Source organism: Psittacula echo, assembly GCF_963264785.1.
Source record: "Psittacula echo genome assembly, chromosome: Z".
Lineage (NCBI taxonomy): Eukaryota > Metazoa > Chordata > Aves > Psittaciformes > Psittacidae > Psittacula > Psittacula echo.
In genome coordinates this window covers 40,055,577-40,064,968 of record NC_137742.1, presented here as the reverse complement: position 1 = coordinate 40,064,968, position 9,392 = coordinate 40,055,577, and positions in this window count along the sequence as shown.

Sequence of the window (9,392 nt, the reverse complement as noted above, 5' to 3'; positions counted from 1 at the left end):
ACTGTTTTTTCTTAAATATGTAGGTGCTTTTTGCTACACATACAGCCTTAAGAGTAAGCTTTTTCTTTTACTATCATGTATTTTGATTTGTATTCTGCTTTAATATTATACATTAAAACACTGTTTTACCTTTTCTAAACTATTTGTAAGTTTGTATCTTAATATCTAAAACATGCTTTTGTATAGTTTTTTAATGATCTAAGGACTGCTTGGTTTCTTCTTTTTTGTTTTCTTTCCGCCATTCCTTTTCTGTGCTGCCCTTCTGCTGCTGAAGAATTTGATCTGTCCCATCTATGTTTTTTGCATAGGTAGATTTTTGCTAAGTGTTTGAACTATTGAAAAACGTTCTGCTGGTCTTCTCTGTTCCAGTGATATGTCCAGACTTCTGTGGCTTTTCACTGGGGCAGCCTAAAGTTTACTAAGTGTTTGGGTAGTATTCTTTTTCTTTCTGGGGTTGCTTATTACATAGTTGTTCGTAGTTGGGAAGGACTGGGACTGATGACCCAAACAACCCATCTTCTTTTTCCACCCACTCTATAAACACGTTTATAAGCTAAACCACTAGTTTTGTGATTAAACATACCAGTTCTTTCACTTAACTGCAACTAATAAAATCCAAGAAGGCTGAAAGTTTAAAATTTGTGGAAGAGCAATGGTTCCTCTCGGGAAGAGTCAGTGAAGCAGCAAAGCACCAGGAGGTGCTTAGTGGCAGAAAAGGAGGTTGGCATGTTTAGAAGTGACTGGAAATTGGTGTGAAGGTCATATTGCATTGACAGATAAGTCCTCCCAGCAGGACAGCAGTGATGTCTGAGTCAGTGTGACATCGCCTGTTGTCCTACCAGTTGACATTGATAAAGACAGAGTAAACAAAGAGTAAAGACAGAATAAACAACGAATATCCACATAGACTGCAGATGACCAGGCAGGGAGGGAGAGGGAGAGCTAATAAGTGATCTGAAGTTAACTTCAAAAAGGTTCTGTCTGAAGAGGAAACCATGAGTGTCATCAAAAGTGAACTGGCTTTTGAAAGGGACATACGTATGGGAAATGTTCTTCCATTTGGAAAAATTAGGTAATGACCTAACCCTTTGCCCAAAGGTGAGGGGAAATCCTGAAATGATAAGAAAGCGTGTCATGGAACTGGCAGGATGACAAAATGAGGGGAAGGATGCTCTTCTCAAAATGGTGACACAACCTGTCAGTACTGGAGAAGAGCAGTGCCACACAGGTGAGCAACAAGTAGCCGCAAAATAGAGACATTAGGGAAAGTCCCGTGAAGTTAGTTAGCATCTTCATGTTGCACCACTAATGCTCTGTTTGGCCTTTAGGTGGTCATTTGGTACCCCAGCTGATGAAACTTTGCTGTGAGAGAGCACAGCTGCAGTGGTGGCTGGCTGCATAGTCCAGCCTTTCTCTCTGAAGACAGCTTTTGATTCTGGCAAGTGTTCTGCCTTTAGCCATAACTGTGGTTAGAAGATACACTGCTGGAAGTGATTGCTGCAGCTGATGCCATGTATGATGGTGGTTGTGAGTCAGCTTGAAAAATTGCTAACTTGGACTTTGGATCCTTACTGAATACAATACTGAAGAAGAGAATGATAGATGTTAATATTAGTCATCTGAAGAATAAATGTGATGCTGCTGACACAGTTGAATTCCTGTTAACTGATTGTCCTAACGAGTGTTAGCAATTCTCATTTAGTATGACTCAACGCTGACAGTAATTAATTGGATAATGGACTGTCGGCATGTGTAAGGCAGACATGCAAGATGATTCTTACTTCACAGGGGAAATGCTTATCATAGGCTCGAGCTGTCAGAACTTGTCATTGTTGATCGTACAGGCTTCCAGAAAGCCAAATTCCCACATACAGGGATTTCTCAGGACAATCTGGATTCATCACAGTATGAGGAGAGTCCGGTATGGACACAGTGCTGCCTCCCAGCATAATTCCTGAACAATCTTCTCTGTCAAAGTTCACAGTCCTCTCTGAGACATCCTATCGTCAAATGTTTTGAAGTATCAGGTGATACAAAAAACATTGCCTAATGATTTACTTCTAGTTTTGCATGGGCTGGGCTCTTCTGTTCTTGTTTTGGCTACTGATGAATCTGTATACCTCTACAGTACTAAAGGAATACCAGCCTCTGAAGGTTTATAAGACTACTGGTTGATTAGGAAAAGGATGGCTTGTTTTCTCTCTGTAATGGGCATGTATGTGGATGCTGAGATGCAAATCGTGGCATTAGCAAGGAAAATAGAGAAAAACATAGCAGGTAATCAAACATGAGCCACCTTGTAAACCTCTGGCCCTGCAATTATATGTGTTTTCTTTGTTCAGGAGTTCTCACAAGTAAACGGATGCTGGTAGAAAATGCAAAACTACTTCTACTTACAGGAACCATCGGAATGACTTTCTGTCTTAATGAAGAAAGGTTTGTAAGTATCATAAGGACATTCTTGATAATCAGATGTTTAGGAAGCTGGTCATGTATACTGCCAGCATCTGTTTTGCTTCATTCTTCTGCCTACTTTTTATCTAAAAGCTATTAAAGGACAAAACTCTATATGAAAAAGAAAGTATGTGCCCTGCATACATGCTCTTGTCACGTACAGTAAATGTGTGAAATAGGGTTCATAAATCTCAGAACAGTTGAAAATACACTAGTATTTGAAGTGAAGTCTGTCTAGGGATTGGTAACGTGTTCTCAGACAAATTACCAGTAAGGGATTAGAGATTAAATACTTGGCATATTTCAGGTAGCAGGTTTTCCTGTTGGAGCCTCTGAAATAGTGAAGATTAAATCAGATGGGAGTTATCTTTTTTCCTACTGAAGTGAGAAAACAACTATTTTTAGAAATAGGGATAGACTCCTAATACAGTCATCAGTAAGAAGTTTGAGAAGCAGAGGCTGAAGATCCATCCAATGCATTAAGATTTGACCTGAATTTTGTATATGTATAGCATCTGTACATGTATTTGCCTTTGATACAGCTTTAGAAACCCAAGTTAAAAAGGTCTGTTGTAACCTCATAACTAAAAGTGCTTTGAAAGCAGTACTAAATATTTTAATGTTTTTTGCTTTAAACTATAACACAGACGACTGGTTTTGTGCAAAAATCATATGGATTATGCATGATCCTGAATGGCAGCACTCACTTGAAATCTCTCTTTAGGACAGCCAGTTTGTCACAGCTATGCTCCTTGCACTTGGCTCGCTCTTTCCTAAATCCTATGTGAGCAAGCGTGACGTAATGTGTAAAAGGAGTCTATAAAGGGTACCCATAGTTAACATATTAGTATGTGTAACAGCAGTGGAATTTGTTGCCTTTTTTTATATCAGTAATTGCAAGCTACATGTGTAACAGTTTGATAGTTTTTTTCTTTTTTCCCTCATAGACCTTACTCTGTCTCCTGACTATTTGTTCCTTTTAGGATTATTTTCTGTCTTTGTCCCACAGCATGGTTCTACACTGTAGAAGTTGCTAGCTTGAATGAGAGCTAATGGAGCATCTGACTGACAGCAGCAATAGTTTACTCTGGGTTATTCCCAGTAGCAGCAACAGGGTTGACACCAGAACCATAAAACACTTTGAAGTGGTGATGTTTGTGAGATTATGTGAAGTGAAATGAAACCACAAGTCTTGGGAAAAGGATAAAAGAGCCCTACCAGGTTTTCAGTATAGTGGAGAAATGCAGAATAACCCCAAGCCTTCCATGTCTAAGGAAAAATAAACCCCATAAAATCAGACCGTTTTGGCAACAGCAGATTTACTATTGTGTGACAAAGATTTTAGAAGTCTCTGGGAATGGCTAATATGCTCAAAGGGTAATAGCTCTTTATTCAGTTGTGATTCAATCTTCCTTATAATGTTAGTGATGGAATCTCTCAGAATGCAACAACCTGTACTTCCATTATTGGGGAAAAGATGTAATACAGTCTTTGTGTTGTAAAACTGTAATCCTATGCTCTGCAAAGACCATAAGGATTTGGCATAAATGTCTAGAAAGCCTGATGCTGCTATGCAAAAGTCTTTCTATTTTAGGGAAGTGTTACATGAAGGATTAAACCATTGGAAAACTGTGCAGTGACTGGAACTTAAGAGCTGTTGTATTTACTGTATTTCAGCAGAAAGTTCTTTCTTATCCAGCTCTTTCCAGTTTTTGTATTAACCTGGGTTGCATTTGGGTATAACTAGTACTGACATTGTGATTTCTCTGCACCAAGGAAGAATTACGCGTTGGATCATCACATTCAACTAGTTGTTCCTTTCTCATCCTCATGACTGAGCTCTCCAAAGTCTTTGGAGTCTGAACGAAGTTGATGGCTGGCTGTGTTACTTCAGAAAGTTACATTAGCAGCTGAGTGGCTGTGGCAAACAAAAGACAGGAGTGCTAACCCAACGCAGGTAGAAATTCATGCCGTTGGGCATTCTGGTTCCCTGCCACTCCTAGCATGTAGCAGTGCAGACCTCTCTGCTATAGAGGCTAGAATTAAAAGTGTGCATTGTAGCCCCACTGAGTAGAGAGATTTTGTCATTAATGAGAACACAGTGTGGGGCTTACAAGGAAGGGTAATGTATATGTCTGTAGTTTTTAAATGGAGAGAAGGGTCTCTGCCAAATATTTGAGGGTGTCAGGCAGGATGCCCAAGCCAGGTCTGTCCAAAATGCCGTGAATAGGGAGACGGGTGGGAAGAAAAAGCTTCTAACTGAAATAAACATGGCACTGAGCTTATGAGTGTGGTAGTACAAAGGTTCACACAGCCTGCAACTGCCTCTCTTCATCTTTGCAGTCTACAGCTGTCACTGCAGTGTGCATGGAAATTATCCAAATAATAAACCTACTTCACCATAATTAGCCTGACAAGAAGTTAGTGTTTATTGCCCCCTAGCATGTTAAATGAGATTTGCAAGTGGGCTGCGAACAATGAAATAGCGTGCTGTGGTTTGAGTTCTCTAAATATGAGGTGAAAATGAAATTACCGAAAAAAGGCTAATTTAGATTAAGAATCCTGTTCCTGAAACCACAGTGACAAAATATGGAGTTATCACTTTACCTCTGTAATTGAATGGGGTTTAAAATTATTTTTCCCTTCATAGTAAAGCTATGTTTACCATTAGTTACACTATTGAGCTTAGCTCTATTCTGCACAAAGCTACACCTTTAACCACAAGACCACTCAGTCATGTTATTCTGCAACTAGGAATGCTGTGCTCCTTCTTAAAGATAAGTAGTGTTACAAGGGAGCTTGATTTACTGAGTAAACTATGTTGGTGGCTAAATATATCTTCTCTAACTGATTTAACATCAAGGTAGTCCACTGGGCTTCATCTGTCACTGAATTTGTCTGAGGGTTGGGTTTGGTTTTTTTTTTTTGTGAGTGTGCTTTTATTTACATGAGTGGTTTGCTACTCCATCGCAGACAAAGCCCCCAAATCTGTGTGGCGGTTGCTGTTCCAGAGTATACTGCATAAATCAGTTAGGGTAGATGCATGAGGTCATAGGAGCTACCAGATCAGCAGGAGACTTGCAACAGAGCCTATAACTCTTACATCCCACTCCAGTGCCTTATCTATTTAATTTTGCTGTCCACCGTGTGACTTTGACCCACAATACACAAATGAGGGGTTTGACCTTGTATAGAGTGAGAATCTAAAAAACAAAACAAAACAAACTCAAACCCCTCTTTTTTTTTCAGTTAATAAATGTGGAACAAAGAAAATCGTGCTAAAAAAAAAATTTAAAAAAAAGCCTTGTGTTTAAAATCGGTACATTTTCTCGCCAGTGAGATGGGAAATGGCTGAGCAAAAGGTACGAGTGTTTCTGGCGCTGCTTTTACGGACGTCTTCACGTTTCTCTCTCGAAAAAGCTCCTTTGCAACACCAGGTGTCAGTGTAACAAAGAGAAAAAGTTGCCTGTGAAGTTGGCTTCACAGTGCGCGGTGGTAGCGGCTTTAAAACCCACCAGCGCTCTCAGGTCTCCAGGCTGGATACGTCGAAGGGCTTTGCTTTCATACCCTGGGGCTGGCTGGCCAGCTTTTGTCTCGCAGGGATGCAACAATCTCTGAGCTGTGCACAGAGAGAGAGTAACCTACACTTCTAACAAGCTGCTCAGGAGAGGAGGCTGGGCCAAGGGCAGACACCTGTGCTGAGAATTCTGCTTTTAATCTAGAGTCTGCTTTTAGGGAAAGCCTTAAATGGATGTGCTTCCCAGCCTGGCCTCCACACCTGCCCTGCACTGCCACAAGTAGGCAAATACTGAGTTTTCAGAAATCAGTGCTAACATGCTCATCCAGTATTCTGACATCCTGTCATGTGAATTAAAAGGCCCTCTACGCTCCAGATATCACATATTAATCACACTAGACAGGATTACACTTTAGTATATTAAGCTCAGCTCATGAATTTCCTCAGAAGTCATGGAAAACTGGCGTGGGGTGGCTGAGAGAGAAAGAAGCCTGAACATGAAAATGTTACCACAAAATGACATTTCACCCAAAACACCTTTTTTTATCATCGGCTTCTCAGGAGCACATCTGAGCTTCTAGTTAACAAGGCCGCAGAGTACCTGTGTATTGAGGCCTACAAAATGTTAACTCTTCAGTTAGCTGAGAGCAAGAACACATGAAAAAAAAGTTAGTTTGTGTTCCTGTGTTGAATTCCACCTCAGTAAGGATCCCACTTATTTACTGTGGGACAGCCTTGGTTGACAGCCAAGAGCCCACATGGCCACTTGCTCAACTCCCCTCTCCTGCGGCATGGGACAGAGTAGATGGAAGGCAAGGAAACTTTTGGATCAAGATTATGACAGTTTAATAGAGACAGCAAAAGCTGCACATGCAAGCAAAGCAAAAAGAATTCATTCACCACTTTCCGTGGGCAGGCAGATGTTTAGCTGCTCCCTGAAGAGAAGGGCTTCATCATGCATAACAGTTACTTGAGAAGACAAACACCATCAAACATCCCCTTTTTCTTCTTCTCCTTTCCTTCAGCTTCTGTTGCTGAACCTGATGCCAAGTGGTATGGGGTTTCCCTCTGGCCAGTTTGAGTTGGCTGTCCCAGCTGTGACACCTCTCAGCTTCCTGCCCATCCCTGCCCTACTTCTTCCTGCATGGAAGAGTGTGAAAGAGAAACGACACTGTCCAGCAATAGCCAAAACATGGATGTGCTGTTGACATCATTCTGGTCACAAATGCAAAGCTTGACACCGAGGCTGCTGTGGAGAAAGTCAAACCCCTCCCAGCCAGACCCAGTACATTACATAGTGAGTTTGCTTTCTGAATTGTCTCAGTGTTACAGCAATCTCAGGTCTGAGTGCCAAAAATAGAAATTATTGTTAAATGGTCAATATGGACCTTTCTAGGCACAGGCTGAACAAATCTGAGAAAATTTATGAGCATATTCATGGTGATCCATGCACATCAATCTGATTAAATGCTTGCCTCTCACTAAAAGTTAGGTGCTATATTCACCTTGGGGTAAAATGCGTGTTAAGCAACACTTCTTTTGAAAAAAAGATTGAGCCTCTATTAAAAAACAAAAATTAAAAAAAAAAAATCTATGTCTTCTTTATTAGGTATTTGAAGACTCTGAAAAAAAAACCAAAACCAAAAACAAAAAACCAAAAACAAACCACCTATAATGTGCTGAACATGTAAGATTTGGATATTTGGAATGAAAGAATGACATTTGAGTTTGTGTTGAGCAGGCGCTTTGTCTTTTCCTCTTTTGGAGGTTCCTGAATCACTTCACATATGTGTGTGTTCTGGAGAAGTTCAAGTATAAGAATAATTATGAGAAAGACAAGTTATAATCATAAGTGCTTGGGAGCGGAAATCTATAACCTATTTACTGGCCACCCCTGAAAAGACAGCTCCTTTATTTGTTCCTTTCACAATTCATTTCATACTCTGACTGGTGATCTCTGGCAATTAGCCAGCCATGTGCATAAGAGCATTCAGATCCACACCAGCATGTTGTTTTACTTAGTATTAAAAGTCTGTATAGCAATTCACAGAGCAGCATTGCATAAGATTTTTGTTCTGGAAGTACTGAAAGGTTTTCTGAGAATTATGGAATTGTTCATTTATCTTGGGTCAAATCCAGACTGTTTAAAAACAAATGCGAGTTTCACTACTAAATCTAATGGTCTCTGGAGCTGACATTTTAAAATTTGTACTGTGCTAAGGATGATTGGACTATGAAACCTTAAGCAGTTGTAATCACTTAGAAAAGTGCCCTCATGGGCGTATGGAGTCTCAGAATAATGGTCTGATTCACAAGTGTATTTGCTAGGAAATGGTAGCAACCTTGTTTATCCAAACTGGTGACACAGAAGCTACTTTGAAAAGCTATTATATCAGTATATATTTCTGATGTGAAGCTTTCTTGGCAGAAAGGCCAATGAAAGGGACTCTCACCTCTCAAACAAGGTAGATTTTGTGGTAAAACTCCACCCCAACTGATATAACTACTGTTCATCTCTGTCCCACATTCTCTGACCCAAATCTTGGGAAAGGTGAACTGAAGGATCCATCTTCCAGTGGTGTAAGACTTGTGTGCAGAGGGGGGTTGGATAAGAGAGCTGCCAGCCATGCTTCTGTTTTTGTAGACTTTTCTTGGGGAATGGCAGCAGTAAAGATTTCCCTCCTGTTGCTGACCAGACTTCCCCACATCCGCATGTGCTATCCAACAGCTATTATCTGCACAACTTTACATTGCCGTGGCAGTCGCTAAGTCCCTTGTTAGGACACTCTCAATGAAGAGAGGCTTGAGTGGGTATTGCGAGTCTGAAGGTGTTTGTCCACTGAAAGCAAAATAGATTAACAACATCAGTTAAATTTTCCCTGCATTCCCCAATAACATCTTGTTGTGATCTTAAATGATTTCTATGGTAACAGCAGAACAGTATTTCTATATTTATAACATCACACTGGGGGCGTGCATCAGTGCTGTTGTCTGAAGGATATTTGCAATTGAGCTTTTATAGGTAAAGTCTAAGACTTGTTTAAAACAAAAGATACATGTTTCATTGTTTGACTTTGCAGGGGAGATGTAGCAGGCAAAAAGTTAATTTTTAGTCGCAGTTTAACTCATCCACCATTTTCCTTTACTGCACTGAATGTGGTGACTGGATTAGCTGCAACATTAGCAATGTTCAGGTGTCAAAAATGCTTCCTTTACATAATGGAAATCATTAAAGTGTCAAAATCAAATGTCTGGTCACAATAATCACTGATGATGTCATCATGTTTGTACCATGAATGCAAGCATTTATAATTAGAGACCAAATCAAAAATGTGAAATGCCAATGCACATGAAAGCTACAGTTTCCACAAGAAAGCATTTCTGACTTGGTGCTAATATTAATATCAACTATGCAAATAAA